The sequence below is a fragment of the Rhinoderma darwinii genome, assembly GCF_050947455.1.
Source record: "Rhinoderma darwinii isolate aRhiDar2 chromosome 2 unlocalized genomic scaffold, aRhiDar2.hap1 SUPER_2_unloc_22, whole genome shotgun sequence".
NCBI classification, from domain to species: domain Eukaryota; kingdom Metazoa; phylum Chordata; class Amphibia; order Anura; family Rhinodermatidae; genus Rhinoderma; species Rhinoderma darwinii.
Genome location: NW_027461688.1, coordinates 26,178 through 48,240, shown reverse-complemented (window position 1 = coordinate 48,240; position 22,063 = coordinate 26,178). Strand labels below are relative to the sequence as shown.

Sequence of the window (22,063 nt, the reverse complement as noted above, 5' to 3'; positions counted from 1 at the left end):
CAACGATTGAGACGCTGTGACGTCACTCACTTCCTCCCACAGGAGGAACGAGCGAGGACACGCTGTGTGTCTGCGCACTGCCAGAAGCTGGGTGGTAACGAAGAGAAGTGGATGATGCTGATTCGTCAGCATCATACACTTCTATTCACAACGCTCAGCTAGTAAAACAAGTAAACACACCCAGATGTAACGAACACAATACACGCCCAGTTGGAAATAAGATTAAAAACGCCCAGTTGTCCATAAGAAAGGCTCATTTGCATAAATATAAAAATGATCATAACTTGGCCAAAAAGGATCGCTTTTGAAAAAGAAAAACGTTCCTGTTATCTACATTGCAGCGCCGATCAGCTGCAATAGGAGATAGGGATTTGAAAATCTGGTGACAGAGTCTCTTTAAAGAGGCTCTGTCACCAGATTTTGCAACCCCTATCTGCTATTGCAGCAGATAGGCGCTGCAATGTAGATTACAGTAACGTTTTTATTTTTAAAAAACGTGCATTTTTGGCCAAGTTATGACCATTTTTGTATTTATGCAAATGAGGCTTGCAAAAGTACAACTGGGCGTGTTTACAGTAAAAGTACAACTGGGCGTGTATTATGTGTGTACATCTGGGCGTTTTTACTTCTTTTACTAGCTGGGCGTTAGGAATGGGAGTGTATGATGCTGACGAATCAGCATCATCCACTTCTGTTCGTTAACACCCAGCTTCTGGCAGTGCAGACACACAGCGTGTTCTCGAGAGATCACGCTGTGACGTCACTCACTTCCTGCCCCAGGTCCTGCATCGTGTCGGCCACATGGGCACCAGAGGCTACAGTTGATTCTGCAGCAGCATCAGCATTTGCAGGTAAGTAGCTACATCGACTTAGTTGCAAACGCCGATGCTGCTGCAGAATCAACTGTAGCCTCTGGTGCCGATGTGTCCCCGCTCGTCCGACACGATGCAGGACCTGGGGCAGGACGTGAGTGACGACACAGCGTGATCTCTCGAGAACACGCTGTGTCTGCACTGCCAGAAGCTGGGCGTTCTGAAGAGAAGTGGATGATACTTCTCGTCAGAACGCCCAGCTAGTAAAATAAGTAAACACGCCCAGATGTAACACACATAATACACGCCCAGTTGGACTTTTACTTTAAACACGCCCAGTTGGACTTTAGCAAGCCTCATTTGCATAAATACAAAAATGGTCATAACTTGGCCAAAAATGCTCGTTTTTTAAAAATAAAAACGTTACTCTTATCTACATTGCAGCGCCGATCTGCTGCAATAGCAGATAGGGGTTGCAAAATCTGGTGACAGAGCCTCTTTAATAATGTTTATTAACATCTTATTCGGGCTACCTGCTTCACAGAAACTTTTTTCCTTAAAAAGAAAATTTTATTTTAAGCTTTGTTTAGTAAACATTCTTTGTACTCCTTCTGTGATATTTTCCACTCGCTCAAGAGGGCTTCCGTTGAGTTTTTAGTGTAAATTTTTTCACATTTCTTTCCCCTTACAACTTTATTATATTCACGTTTTAATTTGACAACATTCCCAAAGAGTATACCTCTAATAAACACCTTTATTGTGTCCCACACTATTAACCCCTTCCCGACATTTGACGTATCCATACACCAAAGTCGGGTAGGGGAAGTATGGAACGGGCTCACGGAGTGAACCCGCTCCATACGATGCCGGTGTCGGCTGTTTGTTACGGCCGACACTTCAGAGTAACTAGCGGCATCGCGCTCGAGCGCGATCCCGCTCGTTTAACTCATTAAATGCTGGGCTTAAATGGGGCTTAACAGTTACCTGTCAGAATCACGATATACTGCAATACATTAGTATTGCAGTATATCGTGCAAGCGATCTAACGATCGCTGGTTGATGTCCCCTAGGGGGACTAATAAAAAAAGTAAAAATGAGTTAAATAATTCACTGTATTTTATGATAGTTAACTTGTGCTCCCACAAAGTACTAAAGATTGCAATTCACTGAAGTGATAAATGAGTAAAACTTATAATTTTTATTGAATAACTCTCTAAAAACAGGGGTACAATCACCACTGTGAAAACAGCCCACCGTGATTAATAAAAAGTGTATTAAACATATACTGCAATTGCTGGTTCGTTTGTGAACCCTCCTCAGATTGAGTATGCTTAAAAGTGTGGGATCAGCGTTTGAGCATTGGTGTATCAGTGAATGGGACCCTACAACATAACAGAGCCAGCAGTTTCCGCTTCTAAATACCCCAGTGCTGGGGTTACCCAAAGATACCACTGTCACCTAGGGCCATGCGAGCACGCTTCCGTGTGTGTGTGTAGCAGAATATCTGTTACAGTTTGATATCACTGGCGTCTTAGCCAGAATGACAAAGACATAGACCCCTGATGAAATAATGCATAGAAACGCGTAGGGTCAGAGGAGATAGGGATTATAGCGTAGGTGACAGTGGTATCTTTGGGTAACCCCAGCACTGGGGTATTTAGAAGCGGAAACTTCTGGCTCTGTTGTGTTGTAGGGTCCCATTCACTGATACACCAATGCTAAAACGCTGATCCCACACTTTTAAGCATACTCAATCTGAGGAGGGTTCACAAACGAACCAGCAATTGCAGTATATGTTTAATACACTTTTTATAAATCACGGTGGGCTGTTTTCACAGTGGTGATTGAACCCCTGTTTTTAGAGAGTTATTCAATAAAAATTATAAGTTTTACTCATTTATCACTTCAGTGAATTGTAAAAATGAGTTAAATCCAGTTTTTTTTATGTAAAAAAAAAATTAAAAGTTCAAACAATCCCCCTTTTTCCATTTTCCCCTTAGAGCATAGTAAAAAAATAAATAAGTAAACAAATAATTTTTTACCCATTTCCTAGTACATTATATTGTAAAATAAATGGTGCTACGAAAAACTACAACCCGTCCCACAAAAATCAAGCCCTCATAGGTCTATATCGACGGAAAAATTAAGAAGTTCTGCCTTTTGGAAGATGGGGAGGAAAAAACTAAAATGAAAATCTGAAAAAGGGCTGCGGCGTGAAGGGGTTAAATCAGGAGTTGAGCCCCAATTAATGTCTATTATACTTTTAAGCTGAGCTTTTATTAAATCTAAGTTTTGTATCAAAGTGAACCAGTACGGATTAATTCTAATACTTTTTTGGGAAACATGAATGATTTAAAGAACACTACAGCCCGTGATGATCCGATATACTTCTGGTGTCATATGTCATTTTCCCAATTAACGTGATGAAGGAATCGCTGCACAGCACCATATCAATACGTGTCACTGTGTGATGTGAGGCATTATAACAAGAAAAGCATTGATTTTGTGGGTTCTTAAGGCGCCAGATAGCCAACAGGCCCAACTCTTCGCTTATTCTGGCCAAAGGCGTTATTACCAAAATTCTAGGGCCTCTTTCAGGGTTAAACGTATCTATGGCCTCATCCATTACACAGTTCATATCTCCGATAAACATTACAGGACAGTCGTTTCTCCCCAACATAAACATAATTTCTTAAACACCACGGATGAGAACGGAGGTGGTACATATACAAATGCTAAAATAGCTAGTGTTTCTTTTAATATACAGTGAAGGAAGACAAACCTTCCTTCCTCATCTATATACTTATCAAAGGTTTAGCATTGTGTGCCCATGTGAATAAGTACAGTAACACCCCTAGAATACGAGGAGTGTGTAGAATAGAATTGTTGTGCCCACCATCTATTCTCTAATCTACTAATCGTCTCTTTTGTTTAGTGCGTTTCCAATAAACAAGCATTTGAAGGAAAGTGAGATTTTATATATCCCATAATTGTGAACCTCTTTCATTTCTCACCTATACCCCAAACCACTATTTTCATGCTCATCCGTAGGATTCAATATGTATAAATTGATAGTCCTGTGGGGATTCCTTAATAATGGCCCCAAAATTATACAACTTAATTCTATTAGCTGAAAAACAATTTTTGTTTTTTTCATCCATACCTGTTTTACCCCCTCCCCTCTCCTCTCCCCGTGTTGACTTGTCTTTTCTAACAGGCCTCTCCACTAAACATGTACCCCGTTTTCCCTGTGAATAAATACATAATTATTTTAAACCCTCTAAGTCTCACCATTTTTCAACCTCTTTCTGGTAGGAATAACAATTTACTTTGTCCTGATGTACAAGCCTCAACTTTGCTGGGTAGATTAGGGATTATTTGATTCCTGACAAATGTAATTTTTTCCTAAGGCGGGATTCACACGACCGGGTCGCGCCCGAGCCCGAGTGCCGGCCGGTAAAATCGGCCGGGCAGATCTGGACAGTGACATCAGCGGCAACTCCTGAAGGGGAATCCCCATGTGTTCGGGGATTCCGCTTCAGGAGTTTCCCCTGATGTCACTGCCCAGATATGGACAGAGACATCAAGCGCTCTGTCCAGGAGCGGAATCCCCGAAAACAAAAGGATTCCGCTCCTTCAAGGAGCTAAAGTGCGGCTAGCACATAGCAGAGCGGGGAGATACCTCCCTGCTCTGCTATAGTGGCGTCGCTGCAGTAGTAGCAGCCGCAGCAGCAGCAGCTGCTAGCGGCGCCATCGAAGGTGTCGCCGGGCCAGGGCGCTTTTAAAACAAGCAGGGGAAGGGAGCCAGCGCAGCGCTCCCTTCCACCTGCTGTACACCCCGGCCCTGCCACACAGTGTACAGCGATGCCATTCGTCAGAATGGCATCAACTCCTCCTCCTCACATGCACTCTGCGCTGTGAGGAGGAGGAGATAGAGCGCAAGCGCCGGAAAACCCGGCCATCACTCGGGACACATCCCGCTGATGGCCGTGTATTACCCAGCCCCATAGACTTCTATGGGAGCCGGGCGGCCGGTTACCCGGCCGAAGATAGAGCATGTCCTATTTTTTGACGGCCGGTTTCCACGGCCGTCAAAAAATCGGTCGTGTGAATAGCCCCATTAGGGGTCTATTATTCCTAATGCAGCCGGGTGCCGGCCGATTTATGAACGGCCGGCACCCGGCCGGGAAACCCTGTCGTGGGAATGAGGCCTAACTGGAGTAAACGCCTGTCTTTTTAGTTGTTTCATAAGAATAATCTGGGTATATAGATATTTTTATGTTATTAAATAATAAATTCGATGATACGCTAGCTTTCTTTAGGATGATGTCCCTGTCTTTTGAACTCTGGATTCTTGCAATTATTGCCCTCAGCTTAGTGCCATAGGATAATGGCTTAGCAGGTATTATATGTGCTTTATCTATTCCAAATCCTAGAGACAAATGATTTGCCCCAACTTGATCTTTTATCCAGTTCTGAACAAAAGCCTCAGAATCAGTTTTTCAATCCGTTCCGGGAAGCCCAATAATCTTATATTGCATCTTCTTGACCTATCCTCCATATCAATGATTTTATTTTTAAGAGATGTATTACCTTCTGACAGGCCCTTAACTTCTATTTAAAAAAAATAAAATCAAAAAGGCTCCGAGGAAGGTTTCAGCCTCCTAGCTTTAATGGCCAACAGTCAAACAATCTTCTCAAAGTTCTCTAAGGAGAGTATGTAAGTGCTCTGGACTGAGCCCAGTCTCTCATGATGTTATATATAATGCAAACATCTCCTGGAAACAACAGAGACTGATCATATTTAGCATTTACTCTGGCTGGCATCAGAATACACATGCAGGTTATTTCTTATAACAAAAGCATTGAGAAATCCAGTAATGTATACCTGAAAATGATCTATATTGCCAATACAGACAAAGCCATATGATCTACAGAGCATAGCATATAACAAAGTATGTAACAGTACTTAGCTGACTTCAGTAATCCATGTGCAATGTTCGGTGTTTCACCAATTCAGTATTCAGCCAGCAGGAGAAACATAGTGCACCAATCTGTGTTAGTGGCCTCAGCTATGCTATGCCACTTCAGTAACTGGAAACAAGCAGCAGAGGGCGCCAGAGACCATGCAATGCAAGGCCGTTCTATGAAGAAATCGCTCAGTATTGATATCAGAGCTAGCAAAGCACAGGGAGCTGGAGAGTCAGAGAAACAGGGAGGAGAGGCAGAAGGGATCCACTCTATGGCTTCAGCGTCGTATGCACATGGTCAGGGGGCGAGCTACCAGGTGTTCCTACATGCTTGCTTCCTGTCCCATATCAAATATAGCTATTAAATAATCTACAATCCCTATCCAGTACAGAAATATTTTCAGGCATCGCCATATCAGGCCGCATTGGGGGAAACTAGATGAATCCCTATGATCCATTCTAAACAGAGACTTAGGTGTGTAATCCAATCTATTACAATCTCGCATTTAACATAAACTGAGGGAATCCATGCGCACTTATGGATAGCTCGCTGGGTATGTGTCGGCGTCCTCCGATCATCTGAGCCAATTGCGTGGCACTTACCTGCAGGTTATCATATAGACCACATAACTGGAGGTGCATGAATATTAAAGTAGATTCCTATATGCCTTTCCAGTGTACGGCTGTGCAAGGAATTCCCCTTTAACCGTATTACTGCAACATTATCATCATAAACATGAGAAATCTCCCTGTATCGGGATGCTCAAATACAGGGCCGGCCTTAGGGTAGATGGCGCCCGCCCCGTGCGAAATTATCTTTCGGCGCCCCACCCATTATAAAAAATGCCCCATAAAAAAGCATAATTCCTCCCCACAGTATAATGCCCTATATAGTGCCCCCACACAGTGTAATGCCCCTTTAGTGCCCCACACACAGTATAATATTTAATAATGTAATATATTATAACGCCTTCAAGGACACAGTATTTTGTCCTCTAATTGTGCCCACACAGTGTTATGCCCCCTAAGTGCCACACACATTATATTGTCCCCTGTAGTGCCCCTACACAGTATGATGTCCTCCAGAGTATAATGCCCCCACAGCCCCCCTAGTAGAAAGTGCCCCCTGTAGATTGTGCCGTACAGCCTCCCTGTAGATAGTGTCATAATCCCCCACCTCCTCCTTGTAGACAGTGCCATACAGCCCCCATCTGCCCCTTGTAGTCTCATACAGCCCCCATCTGCCCCTTGTAGTGCCATACAGCCCCCATCTGCCCCTTGTAGTGTCATACAGCCCCACCTCCCTCTTGTACACAGTGCCCCCCACCGCCCCCTTGTAAACAGTGTCATACAGCACCTACCTCCCCATTGTAGAAAGTGACATACAGCCCCCACCTCCCCCTTGTAGACAGTGCCATACTGCCCCCCACCTCCACCTGACAGGATCCTTGCGTAGGCCGGCTTGATCCAGAGATGTCATCACGCCGACTGCGCAGGGATCCTGTCCCTGCGCCTCATAGGCTGCAGGCGCCTCTGTAGCCTGTTACAGAGTTTCCCAACCTTTTCGGACTTGAGCCACCCCTGGAAAAAAAAAAAATCCTCAGGGCCCCCCTACCAAAAATTGTTTAGAGAAAGACAGAAAATAGCTAAAAATAAGCACTACATTCTTAGGGTATGTTCACACAGCGTTTTTTTGTAAGGCAGAAAAAATCTGCTTTTGAATTGACAGCGTTATTTGATGGGGTTCTTTTAGCGGTTTTTTTTAAGCCGTTGAAGCGAATGCAAAAGACGCAGCAAAAAAAGCTCCAAAAGAGCGCCAAAGCTATTTTCTTCCTACTATTAATTTCAATTGGAGGTCAGAGGTGGAAACCACTTGAAGACCATCAGCCCCCCCCCCCCCCCACTCACAGTAAAATGACCATCAGCCCCCCACTCACAGTAAGGCTGGGTTCACACACACTATTTACGGACGTAATTCGGGTGTTTAAGCGTCGGCAAAGATCTGCCCATTCATTTGAATGCGTCTTACGATATTCTGTGCCGACGGTCATTTTTTTTACGCGCCGCTGTCAAAAGACGGCGCGTAAAAGAGACGCCCGCGTCAAAGAAAAGCCTGTCACTTCTTGAGACGTAATTTTCCCTTGACTCCATAGAAAAACAGCTCCAATTACATCCGTAATGGACGCAGCGAATAGCGCCTGCACATGCCATTACGTCTGAAATTCCGGAGCCGTTTTCTCCTGAAAACAGCTCCGTAATTTCAGCCGTAATGGACGCTGCCGTGTGAACATACCCTAAAATGAGCATCAGCCCCCCACTCACAGTAAAACTACCATCAGCCCGTCCACTCACAGTAAAACTACCATCAGCCCCCACTCACAGTAAAACGACCATCAGCCCCCCACTCACAGTAAAATGACCATCAGCCCCCCACTCACAGTAAAATGACCATCAGCCCCCCACTCACAGTAAAACGACCATCAGCCCCCCACTCACAGTAAAACGACCATCAGCCCCCCACTCACAGTAAAACTACCATCAGCCCCCCACTCACAGTAAAATGACCATCAGCCCGTCCACTCACAGTAAAATGACCATCAGCCCCCCACTCACAGATGCCCCCTGTATAGTACCACACAGCCCCTTGTAGGTCGTGCCACACAGCCCCCTTGTAGGTAGTGCCACACAGCCCTCTTGTAGGTAGTGCCACACAGCCCTTTTGTAGTTCGTGCCACACAGCCCTCTTGTAGGTAGTGCCACACAGCCCTCTTGTAGGTAGTGCCACACAGCCCCCTTGTAGGTCGTGCCACACAGCCCCCTTGTAGGTAGTGCCACACAGCCCCCTTGTAGGTAGTGCCACACAGCCCTCTTGTAGGTAGTGCCACACAGCCCCCTTGTAGGTAGTGCCACACAGCCCCCTTGTAGGTAGTGCCACACAGCCCTCTTGTAGGTAGTGCCACACAGCCCCTTTGTAGGTAGTGCCACACAGCCCCCTTGTAGGTAGTGCCACACAGCCCCCTTGTAGGTAGTGCCACACAGCCCCCTTGTAGGTAGTGCCACACAGCCCCCTTGTGGTTCGTGCCACACAGCCCCCTTGTAGTTTCGTGCCACACAGCCCCCTTGTAGTTTCGTGCCACACAGCCCCCTTGTAGGTCATGCCACACAGTCCCCTTGTAGGTCATGCCACACAGCCCCCTTGTAGGTCATGCCACATAGCCCCTTTGTAGGTAGTAGGGATGTCACGACACCTGAATTTGGACTTCAATACCGATACTTCGTGTAGTATTGCAATTTCGATACCAAAACGATATTTTGCCAACAGTAATAAAAAAAAGTTCTTCCATTTTCTGATGTGAGGCGCGAGGTGTGATGATGAATTTAACCTCCATTTGCCTCACATTAATAGTAATTAACCCCATCATGTTTCTCAGTCATAATGGGTTAATGTGTGAGGTACATGATGGGGTTAATTACTATTAATGTGAGGCACATGGAGGTTAAAATCATCACACCTCGTGCCCCATAATAATAAGTGAAAGAAGTTTTTTTTAAATTTATTTCTGAAGTCTTTCTGCCAAAAAAACTGCACCAAAATTTGGTGCTGTTTTTCAGGTGAAATTCCCTGCGGTTCTCAGGACGTATACACTGTGTCGTTTTACGTATCCACCCTGTGTGTTCCTACCCTTATAATCAAGTTGCTCTCCCCACAAATATTATCTCTAAGGGCTTATTCAGACGAACGGGATATACGTCCGTGCAACGCGCGTGATTTTCACACGCGTGGCACGGACCTATATTAGTCTATGGGGCCGTGCAGACATGTGCGTGATTTTTATGCTGCGTGAGTCCGCTGCATAAAAGTCATGACATGTCCGTTCTTTGAGCGTTTTTTGCGCATCACGCACCCATTGAAGTCAATGGGTGCGTGAAAACCACGCATGGCACACGGAAGCACTTCCATGCGAACAGCGTGATTCGCGCAACAACTGTCAAAAGGATGAATGAAAACAGAAAAGCACCACCTGCTTTTTTGTTTACAAACATCCAAATGGAGTGTCATAATGATGGCGGCTGCGCGAAAAGCACACAGCCGCGCATCATATGCTGCTGCCGCACGGAGCTGTCAAATGCATTTTGCGCAGGCAAAACGCCGTGTTTTTTGCGTGCGCAAAAGGCACGCGCTCGTGTGAATCCAGCCTAAGGGTAAGGCCACACGGAGCAGCCCTGACACGGTCGCAACGCAGCTAACAACCACGCCGCCACCATGTTCAGTGCGGCTGTCAAACAGCCTGTTAGTGGCCGCACGTATTCCGGTTACACGCGCACTGCCGCTCCATTCATTCTCTATGGGAGCGCCGGAGATAGCCGAGTGCAGTGTTCTGCTTTTTCTGCCGCTCCCATAGAGAATGAATAGGGGGTAAGTTGTTGTAATTTGCAAAATCGTGCGGCCATAAAGGGTGTATTAATTCATGGCCGCACGATTTTGCAGATAAAGGGACGGTTTACCAGCGTTAACGTGCGGCCATGAATTAATACACCCTTTATGGCCGCACGATTTTGCAAATTACAACAACTTACCCCCTATTCATTCTCTATGGGAGCGGCGGAAAAAGCAGAACACTGCACTCGGCTATCTCCGGCGCTCCCATAGAGAATGAATGGAGCGGCAGTGCGCGTGTAACCGGAATACCCCTTAACGAGGTATTGGACAGCCGCTCCTACATAGTGCCAAGCGCGGTTGTTGGCCGCGTTGCGACAGTGTGAGGGCCGCTCCGTGTGGCCGTACCCTAAAGAATCCTTTCTCCCCATACATAACGCTAAGTTCCCCTCCCCCATGATTCATAATAAGCTCCTACACCACAAAATAAACTATACAGAAGTCCCCCTCCCCACAAAATACATGTATAAAGAATCCCCCCACTCCTATAGCATTTAGGGCAATGTCCCCTCCCCCACAAAATCGATCTGTAAAAAATACACACTCAAAGTACCTCTAACCTAGCCTCCCCTCCCCCACAAAATCGATCTGTAAAAAAACACACACACACACACAAAGTACCTCTAACCTAGCCTCCCCTCCCCCACAAAATCGATCTTTTAAAAAAAACAAAACATCCTGTTACACATCAAATAAAGCCCCCTCTCTCCCACTGCACATAAATAGACATAGATTAATCTAAAGCTGCTGCACTTACCTGACTCTGGAGCTCCGTGGAGGAGTCTTCACTGGGGCAGCAGCACAGCAGGAAGGAGCTGCTTGAGGCTCTGAGTGTGTGTGACACTGCAGTACAGGCTGTGCCGATTGGTGGAGCAGACAGAGGCACCTGCTGCTCCTCCAATCAGCGCTCACTTCACGCAGCAGTGCAGAGGGAGGAACATTTCTCCTCTCTTCTGCTCGTACCCACTGGCGCCCCCCTTGCAGCATGGCGGCCGGCGCCCTGTGCGACCGCACGTGTCGCACATAGCTAAGGCCGGCCATGCTCAAATACGTCTGTTGGGGACATTTATTTGTTACAACGTCTGATCAGACAAGCCGATCTCTTAAATTAGGACTCCGTCTGTATGGTAACAGAGGAGGCGATTTAAATTCAGGTATTCCTAAGCAAACCCTTTCCAATATTGACCTGTTTTGTCTCAGGTTGTCCCCAATCCCATTACTAAGAGGGCGGTAGATGGACACAAATGGGATTCATTGCAAGTTGTCCGTTCTACACTTTCTACCCAAGAGTGACTCTTTGTCCACCATACGGCCTTCCCTTTCTGTTGTTGAACCACATTTAATGGATACCCTCTAGATATAAATCTTTGGCACATTTCTTCTAGCCGATTATTTACATTGTCCTCACTCCTCACAATCCTCCTAACTCAGGCCCAATGCACACGACCGTAAAAAACCTCCGTTTTTGCGGACCACAATTGCGGTCCGCAAAAACGGAGCCATTCACTTTCACTGAACACTGACACCTTTCCGTAGCACTACGGAAGGGTGTAAGTGCCGTGGAAATGTTCCGGGAATTATGGAACATGTCCGTTTTTTCGCATTTTGCGGGCCGTGCTCCCATACTTTGTATGGGAGCACGGCCCGAAAATGCGGCTGTCAGTCAGCGGCCGGCCGTGCCCGCAATCACGTGCCGTGATTGCGGGCACGGTCGTGTGCATGGGGCCTTAGTAACTGGCTTAACGGTAGTGAATTAACCATATTCTTGGGATTATGGCTCTGGTAATTCAACATGTTGTTCCTATCTGTTGTATTTTTTAGAAATATCTGATACTAAATAGTCACCATTCTTGGAGACCATAGTGTCTCTTGAATTTCCCTATCTGAGTGGGTAAGTGTGAATTTTAACTCTATATATATATTATTAGGTTCCTCCTGGAACAATAATAGTTCCTCCACTGAGCTTGTCCCTCTGCGCTGTCGGTAAAAATCATCTCCAAACATAAAACAATTATGTGTATTCAGTACAGCAGCTCAAGGACAAATCGTGTACACCAAGGAGACATATCCGAGCCGGTGAGCACACACTGCACTGCTTCCAAACCTCTATCTTGTACAATTGATGTGTACAACCATACATCAAAGGAAGCCAAAATGGCCGAACCTGATGTCAGAAGCTGTATCTCAACAACTATATTATTTTTTAATAAAAACCAATTACAAAGTTGCATTAAACACTGTTGTTTTAGTTAAAAAAAAATGTCTTCTAAAGCTTACATAGCCTTTAAAGGGAATGTGTCGCAAATTAAACTTTTTTTTTTAAAGTAAGTTACTTATTTCTATTATATTTTTAACGTTTTTTTGCTGTATTTTTTTTCCTTCCACATTGTGGAAAGTATTAAAAATGAAATAATAATTTTACATGTTTTCCTATGTTGGCCACCAGAGGGAGCACTTCCCAGAATTACAGCAAGGCAAAGCAACCTGACTCACAGCTGCCATAAATGTGGGAGGGAATCTCAGCACCCCTCCTACAAGCCAGGAAAAGGTGTCTTGAAATTGCTAAGCAGTGTCCGGCTGCCATTTTCGGAGTGATTGTATAAATGGCAGCTGGCAGAAGCTATAGGACACACCAAAAGGCTAAGGGTATGTTCACACACTTACTAAACAAAGGGAAAACAGCTCCTGATTTTCAGCAATTTTTTTTATCAAACTCGCATTTTTGGCAGCGTTTTTTACAGCCGTTTTTGTAGCTGTTTTTCTATAGAGTCAATGAAAAACTGCTCCAAAAACCTCCCAAGAAGTGACATGCACTTCTTTTTGGCGGCCATCTTTTTACGTGCCAATTTTGGAAAACGGTCACGTAAAAAAATGCACCGTCGGAACTGAACGCCGTATTTCCCATTGGAAACAATGACCAGATGTTTGTAGGTGTTCTGCTTCCAATTTTTCAGCCTTTTTTCAGGACGTTTATGGCCCGAAAAATGGCTGAAAACACTGCGTGTGAACATACCCTTAGAATGATGAAAGTGAAGTGAATGATTTTTCAGTTGACAGGTTCACATGGCATGTATTTCAGGAGGAGACATAGTGATACTCAGTGACCGGCGATCAGGTGATCAGCCTATGCTGTTAGGAGAATGTTTTTAAGTGCCTTCTTCTAGGCGTTTGTAGGGTTAGAGGGGATAATTTCATAGCAATTGCGGTTGTCAAGGATCCCGAGGCACATAGAAATGCCTGGCGATCCATGACGACCACATTGCCCCCCTTGTGGGATGACTTGATAATAATAGACTCATCGTTTTCAAGGAGTCGTAAACTCTCAAGTTCATCAGGGGTAATATTGCTACACCCCCCTTTACGAGAAATACGGGATAACTGGTCAGTCACCACCTTCAAGAACATATCAATTGGTGTATTTTCACTCATAGACTATGCACATTGATAAGAATCTTACGTTCCGTTAATTTCTAGATTTACTGCCTGATTAGAACGATTAGGCTGGGTTCACACGACCTATTTTCAGACATAAACGAGACGTATTATGCCTTGTTTTACGTCTGAAAATAGGGCTACAATACGTCGGCAAACATCTGCCCATTCATTTGAATGGGTTTGCCGACGTACTGTGCAGACGTCCTGTCATTTACGCGTCGTCGTTTGACAGCTGTCAAGCGACGACGCGTAAATTGACTGCCTCGGCAAAGAAGTGCAGGACACTTCTTTGCAACGTAATTTGAGCCGTTCTTCATTGAAGTCAATGAAGAGCAGCTCAAGATTACAGGCGTCAAAGACGCCTCGCATAATACGAGGAGCAGCATTTACGTCTGAAACGACGCAGCTGTTTTCTCCTGAAAACAGTCTGTCTTTTCAGACGTAAAAGCCTCTCATCGTGTGCACATACCCTAAAAATACATTGTATTGATAGATACTAAAATAAGCTCTTGAAGCCCAATTACATATAACAACAGGCTCAGACAGGTGGTCAGCAGCAGAGAAGGTCTATTAGTAGTGGTAATATTGATAAGAAAACTAATGGTGGAATAATATTACCACTACTAATAGACCTTCTCTGCTGCTGACCACCTGTCTGAGCCTGTTGTTATATGTAATTGGGCTTCAAGAGCTTATTTTAGTATCTATCAATAAAATGTATTTTAATCGTTCTAATCAGGCAGTAAATCTATTTTCACTCATAGGTGGATTCTTATTTGAGGGCAAGGCCAAGTCCGTAAATGGACCTTCTCCTGTTGGCTACCACCTTACTTGAGTAAATCCCCCATAGTCCTAAGAAGGGGCATATATGCCTCCTCTAAACCCAACTCCTGACACCTACGTCTGTCATTAATTTATTTATTTTTTTTTAATTTTAGCTTCCGCCTAAACAGTTGTAGGTCTTTGACCCATGAAAACAAGTCAAAAGTCGGGGTAGGGACAAATGAGAGTCCTCTCTTTAACACACAAATTTCCCCTTTAGATCGTACTCTTTGAGAAAATTTGTGTTGGGGTATTGGGGTCTGCCTCTTCCCCTAACACTAGGACGCGAAATGTATCACTGTCGTAATCAAATGAAGATATTTCTGTATACATATCTGGTATACACTACCGTTCAAAAGTTTGGGGTCACCCAGACAATTTTGTGTTTTCCATGAAAACTCACACTTATATTTATCAAATGAGTTGCAAAATGACTAGAAAATATAGTCAAGACATTGACAAAGTTAGAAATAATGATTTTTATTTGAAATAATAATTTTCTCCTTCAAACTTTGCTTTCGTCAAAGAATGCTCCATTTGCAGCAATTACAGCATTGCAGACCTTTGCCATTCTAGCTGTTCATTTGCTGAGGTAATCGGGAGAAATCTCACCCCATGCTTCCAGAAGCCCCTCCCACAAGTTGGATTGCCTTGATGGGCACTTCTTGCGTACCATACGGTCAAGATGCTCCCACAACAGCTCTATGGGGTTGAGATCTGGTGACTGCGCTGGCCACTGCATTACAGATAGAATACCAGCTGCCTGCTTCTTCCCTAAATAGTTCTTGCATCATTTGGAGGTGTGCTTTGTGTCATTGTCCTGTTGTAGGATGAAATTAGCTACAATGAAGCGCTGTCCACAGGGTATGGCATGGCGTTGCAAAATGGAGTGATAGCCTTCCTTATTCAAAATCCCTTTTACTTTGTACAAATCTCCCACTTTACCAGCACCAAAGCAACCCCAGACCATCACATTACCTCCACCATGCTTGAAAGATGGCGTCAGGCACTCTTCCAGCATCTTTTCAGTTGTTCTGCGTCTCACAAATGTTCTTCTGTGTGATCCAAACACCTCAAACTTCGATTCGTCTGTCCATAACACTTTTTTTCAATCTTCCTCTGTCCAATGTCTGTGTGCTTTTGCCAATATTAATCTTTTCCTTTTATTAGCCAGTCTCAGATATGGCTTTTTCTTTGCCACTCTGCCCTGAAGGCCAGCATCCCGGAGTCGCCTCTTCACTGTAGACGTTGACACTGGCGTTTTGCGGGTACTATTTAATGAAGCTGCCAGTTTAGGACCTGTGAGGCGTCTATTTCTCAAACTAGAGACTCTAATGTACTTGTCTTGTTGCTCAGTTGTGCAGCGGGGTCTCCCACTTCTCTTTCTACTCTGGTTAGAGCCTGTGTGTGCTGTCCTCTGAAGGGAGTAGTACACACCGTTGTAGGAAATCTTCAGTTTCTTGGCAATTTCTCGCATGGAATAGCCTTAATTTCTAAGAACAAGAATAGACTGTCGAGTTTCACATGAAAGCTCTCTTTTTCTAGCCATTTTGAGAGTTTAATCAAACCCACAAATGTAATGCTCCAGATTCTCAACTAGCTCAAAGGAAGGTCAGTTTTATAGCTCCTCTAAACAGCAAAACGGTTTACAGCGGTGCTAACATAACTGCACAAGGGTTTTCAAGTGTTTTCTAATCATCCATTAGCCTTCTAACACAGTTAGCAAACAGAATGTACTATTAGAACACTGGAGTGATGGTTGCTGGAAATGGGCCTCTATACACCTATGTAGATATTGCATTAAAAAACAGACGTTTGCAGCTAGAATAGTCATTTAGCACATTAACAATGTATAGAGTGTATTTCTGATTAATTTCATGTTATCTTCATTGAAAAAAACTGTGCTTTTCTTTCAAAAATAAGGAAATTTCTAAGTGACCCTAATCTTGTGAACGGTAGTGTATATATATTTATAAATAAAAAAAAAAAAAAATATATATATATATATATATATACTGTATATATATATGTATATAAATGTTTTCAAAGGTGTACATAGTCTTTAAACAGAATCCCCTCACCCCACACATAACATTCACAGTCAAGCTCCCCCTCCCCCACATAGCATTCATAGCCATATCCCCCCTCCCCCACAAAAAGTTTTACACATAATCCCCTACCCCACACCAAACATATTGGCACAATTCACACAGAGTTTTTTTTACGCTGATTTTGATGCGGAAACTGCATCAGAATCAGCAGCAAAAATGTCCAAAACCACCTCCCATTGACTTTAATGGGAGACGGAGGTGTTATTTTTCTGTGACAGTTTTTAGCCGCTCGTGGCAAAAAAAAGCGTTATGATCTTCCTTGCCGCGGTTCCACCTCTGACCTCCCACTGAAATCAATGGGGGCAGAGAAAGCGTCTTGCACTGCGTTTTTTGTCAGCAGCACTCAATGGCTGCGGTCGAAAAACACTGTGAAAATCGTGGCAAGAATTTTCAGGAAGGTCAAAATCTGCCTGCAAAAAAAACTCAGTGTGAACAGAGCCTTACAGTTAAGTCCCCCGTCCCCCTCAAGAGCGATTTGTAAAGAATCCCCTCCCCCACACATAACATTTACAGTTTCATCTTCATCAGCTGTTACATGTTGCAGGCAGGAGGGTAGGAGAGCTGTGTGTTACTGCTTCTCTTCAGCCCTTTCTTCTTCTTTCTTCTTCCTCCATCCTCCCTGCTTCTTTGTGATGGGGCCGTGCAGTGCAGCAAACGGCAGGGCCCCATATGTTATTACAACCTGGTCGGAGAGAAGAGCTGTGATTCTCCTGCACAGAGTGTGTGGCCACGGGTAGCTGCATTATACATCAGATGTGACGTCATATAATGCAGCCACCGGACGTCAGATGTTCTGTGCAGGAGAATCACAGGCATTCTCTCCAATGCTCCCCTGCGCTACCCTTAACTCCCCGTGGCCCTAATCATCTACTAGACAACCGGCCCCGGGGGCACACACCTCCCTTCCCCCTGGCTCAGCCCGCTTCTGACTGCCGTGTGACAGTGTCCTTATAGCTAGACAGCTTAAACTTAGACCAGACAAGCACAAAATGTGCCATATTTATCACAGTTATACAACCTGAATGATAATTTTGGCACATCTTGCATAACCTCTTAGGCACTTGTTTGTTCCTCACACCACTTTAGATTTGGCTAATTTTGCACCAGCATTTTAAGCCACGTGCTTTTCTGACAAGTCACAACTCTTTAGCTGCTAAGTATGCCCCTTTTCAGTACTAAAAAATGTCTAGTGAGATGCAAACATCAATATTGCGCCAAACTGCGACTATTTTGCATCCAAATTTTGCTCATTTTTTATCACTTCTAGATCCAAACACAATAGTAAATCTGCCTCAAATAGTTTATCCTTAGATAATAAAAATAAAAAAAAATAAAGATATACACTTATAGCTGTGAAACAGTGTAGCATCTATAGACAAACCAATCAATGATTTATTATACACTGCCTATCAGGTCCGATCCTAGCTTTTCTGCTGCCTGAGGCGAAAATTGAAAAAAAGCACATAACTTTGCAAATAATATACGTTTTAAACACAATTTATACTGTAGTTATCGGCATCATAGCACATATTAGATTAGTTAGGAGATAGGGCATTAATAAACTAGTGATTCAGTCAGATGCTCTGACACCCTCCCTTGTAGAATAATAACTATTGAGGGCTTTAGAGTGGGGATTATACTGCGGGGGGGGGGGGGCTGAGCAACTTATTGACTGCTGAGTGCTCTATGGGGAAGGATAATTCTGCGCTCAATTATCCCCCCACAGAGCTCTCTGCAGTCAGTCAGATGCTCAGACCCCCCCCCCCCGCCCCTTCAGTATAGCAACTACTGACGGCTCTATGGGGGATTTTTTCCCCCCTCAGTGCCCTTTGCTGTCAGCAAGATGCTCAGTAACCCCCCTTGCCCCTAGCGTCGGCCTGGTCACTTTTAAAGAGTGGAAGCAAGAGGCTGAGTCTGAACACAGCAAGCAGCGGTCTGCCGCTCTAGTCTTAACATTGCTCACCTTACAGATCACCACTCTGCTCCACCTCTCTGGCAGTGCATGCTTCGTGCAGTGTCAAAGAGGAGGAGTGTTCTCCAGCAGACGTGCGCACATCTGCTAATTAAGTTACGCTGCACCCCCCTGCGCTCCAGCCCCCTGTGCTCCACCCCTAGCCCAGCCCATCTCAGTCCGTCCCTTCCATGGCTCCTGGCTGACTGAGATTAAAACACAAAATTCGCCCCCCCCCCTTCTAACTAAGTGGCGCTCCCTGAGGCAGCAGGCTCACCTCGCCTATCTATCTATCATCTATCTATCTATCTATCTATCTATCTATCTATCTATCTATCTATCTATCTATCTATCTATCTATCTATCTATCTATCTATCTATCTGTCTGTCTGTCTATCTATCTCCCTCTTTATCTATCGATCCCATATCTATCTGGACATGATCATCATTTTTATGTTAATGTATTAGGCTTCGTTCACATCTGCGTCGGGTTCTGTTCATGGGTTCCGTCAGACCTTTCCGTCAGGCGAACCCATGAATGGAAATCAAACGGAAACCATAGCTTTCCGTTTGCATTACCATTGATTTCAATGGTAATGCTTCCATTGCTAATTGTTTCCGTTTGTGTCCGTTCTGTAAGGTTTCTGTTTTTTTGAGCGGAATCAATAGCGCAGTAGAGTACGGAAGAGATAAACGGAATTAGCAACAGAAGCATTACCATTGAAATCAATGGTAATGCAAACGGAAACCTCTGGTTTCCGTTTGGTTTCCATTCATGGTTTCCCCTGACCAAAAGGACTGCAGCACGGTGGCTCAGTGGTTAGCACTATTGCCTTGCCACGCTGGTTTCCGCCCACACCCCAAAAACATACCAATAGGGAATTTAGATTGTGAGCCCCAATGGGGACAGTAAAAAAGAGGACCTCTGTACAGCACTGCGTAATATGTTGGTGCTATATAAGTAACTGAAATAAATAAATAATAAATAAACCCCTTCGCAGATGTGAACGAAGCCTTAACTATTTTCTTATTTCCTTCCTCAGCATATTCAATGTCACTTTCACTTTCTTCTGAACAGTCCTGTATATCAGAGTAAGGGAACCTTTACTTTCATTTTGTGAACTCCGTACATGAATAACACAGCCTTGTATGAACAGGATTTTAATATCTGATCACTGCAGTGAAGATTCATTGTAGACTTAAAACGGACGTCCAAGAAGTTACAGTGATTTTTTTCTTACTACCAAATTTAACATTGGAAGAAAACTTAAGAAACATTTTTTGATAAGTTTCATTTCCTGTATTGTGGATATGTCAATGTTGGGCACCGACCAAACCACATCTGACTATCAGGTATGTTGGTTAGAAGAAATAAATTGAATGCTCCACTGGGGCAGGGATCAAGGCATTGTATTCAATTGGATTGTACGATTTGGTAGCATATAAGATACATAATAATAGGAAATATGACGAATAATAAAAACAATTACATTTATAACAATTTCACTGCAAGTTATGCTCGTTTACCTTAATACAGAATGTCATAACTTATGTACTATGTGAGACTTTCAAGCTATAATCTGCATGTATATCAGAATGATTCATCTAATGTTTTTTTCTGTTGGTTGGTTTATATTAAGTTTATATGATAAATTAAGGCAGTCTTCAATGTGTTTTCTTAGTAAAGATATGTTGCAAATCTCTTTGTATTATAGCTGGCCAAAAACGTAAAGATTAATAATAATAAGAGGGGTTGTACAGTTCCTAAAAATTGATGGCCTATCCTCAGAAAAGGCCATCAATATCTGATGGTTCGGGGTCCGACTACTGGCACCCCCGCCGATCAGCTGTTTTGAAGGGGCCGCAGTGCTCGTACAAGCCCTGCTTCCCCTTCATTCCTTATCTGCTCGTACTGTGAATAGCCGACACGCTTTTAGCAGCGATTCACAGTATTACTTACATTCACTTCAATGGCAGAAGGCTCTAGTACTGTGAACCGCCGCTACATGTGTGTCCACGATTCACAGTACGAGCAGATAAGAAAAAAGGGGAAGCAGCGCTCATACGTGCACTGCGGCCCCTTCAAAACAACTGATCGGCGGGGGTCTCGGGAGTCGGACCATGACCGATCAGCTGCTGAGGATAGACCATCAATTTTTAGGGACCGGACAACCCCTTTAAAGCTATGTCTATGGTACTAGAAACAACTTCTCGGTTGGAACATATATTGTCCATTCTAAAGAATTTTTCTCGGTTGTTAGCAGTAAACTCTCTATTTTCAGCAGGTTGGCAATGTAAACATACAATATTTCTCACAATACGAATGATCTTTCATGGGATTTATGGCAATTCACTCAAGTGACAAACAATGTAAATATCTACTCAACCTGTACTGCAAAATGAGATTCTCTTCATGCCCCACTTGACTTATCAGCCAGACTCCTGTTCATTACAATATATATCCTTTCTAACGTTATTAAGCTACCAAACCACATACCAAGAGCCAACTGCAAGACATTTAACGCCAGCTGCACCCCCACACCCCCAACACACACACACACACACACACACACACACACACACCAGCAACACTAATGCCTTTTTTTAAACTCTGTCCTGCAATCCAACATTGGAAATGTCCAATCCTATTTCTGTTAGGTGCACACCATCCAACACAAATATTTTTGGCAGACTACCTTCCAAGATCCAAGGCCTGACTACGACCCCACTCAATTTCTTGTTAGAAATAACCTAAAGTCGCTGGATTCCTAGCATAAAGCTCACACAACCACAGCATCACTTCGAGACTTGTCTTAAATCATAATCACCACATACAAAATTCAAGATATTCTCAAAGGTTTTCAGAATTTTGCAGTATTTCTGGTTTCTTTCCTCTTCCACCTTATTTTTAATCCCTCCTTTAATTATGCCTGTTATCTAATTATTCCTGGTTATCAGAGAAAACAGCTCCACAAATTCACCATTTGGATGCTCTCCCCTGCTCAGGCTTCAAATGGGCCTGCAAAAGCCAAGCCTTTACCCTGATGTGCTGTCTAATGAGTCCATAAGAAAGGTTGCCGCTCCCCTCTCTTAACTAATTACAACCAATTCTATTAACATGGAGCCCAAAGTGGGACTAACAAGGTTCCACTCCATGGTAGGTTTAACAGCAGCTGATGACGCCATACATTTCATGTAAGGCCAACAGACAGGAGGTGGACACACTGGGTTTCTAACATGTTTGGCATAGACTAGACCAGTGAGAGGACTCTATAAGATCATCTATTCTTCACGTCATTTGAGGTCTCCCCTTGATGCAAAACACACCATCTATGTCACAACACCAGCAGATAAAATATTTGCTAAACTGTTGGTTGTCAACATAGGCCATATAACTGTGTGCACATGAGCGGCGAGGGGACAGAATCGGCTTGTGTAAAAGCAACTTAACAGATGAAGATCCAATCAGCCGATAAACGATCGTTTGCTCGTTCATCGGCTGTTTGTTGGCCTGTTTACACAGG

General features: G+C 44.0%; 1 long non-coding RNA gene across 1 annotated transcript in view; it reads left to right on the top strand.

The window, feature by feature from the left end:
• Positions 1-11,164: 11,164 nt before the first annotated feature.
• LOC142674968 (uncharacterized) overlaps positions 11,165-22,063 on the top strand; it is a 37,057-nt gene continuing 26,158 nt past the window's right edge. Inside the window, exon 1 of the long non-coding RNA XR_012852023.1 lies at positions 11,165-11,374. This is a non-coding gene — a long non-coding RNA (uncharacterized LOC142674968). The remainder of the gene's footprint in view (positions 11,375-22,063) is intronic.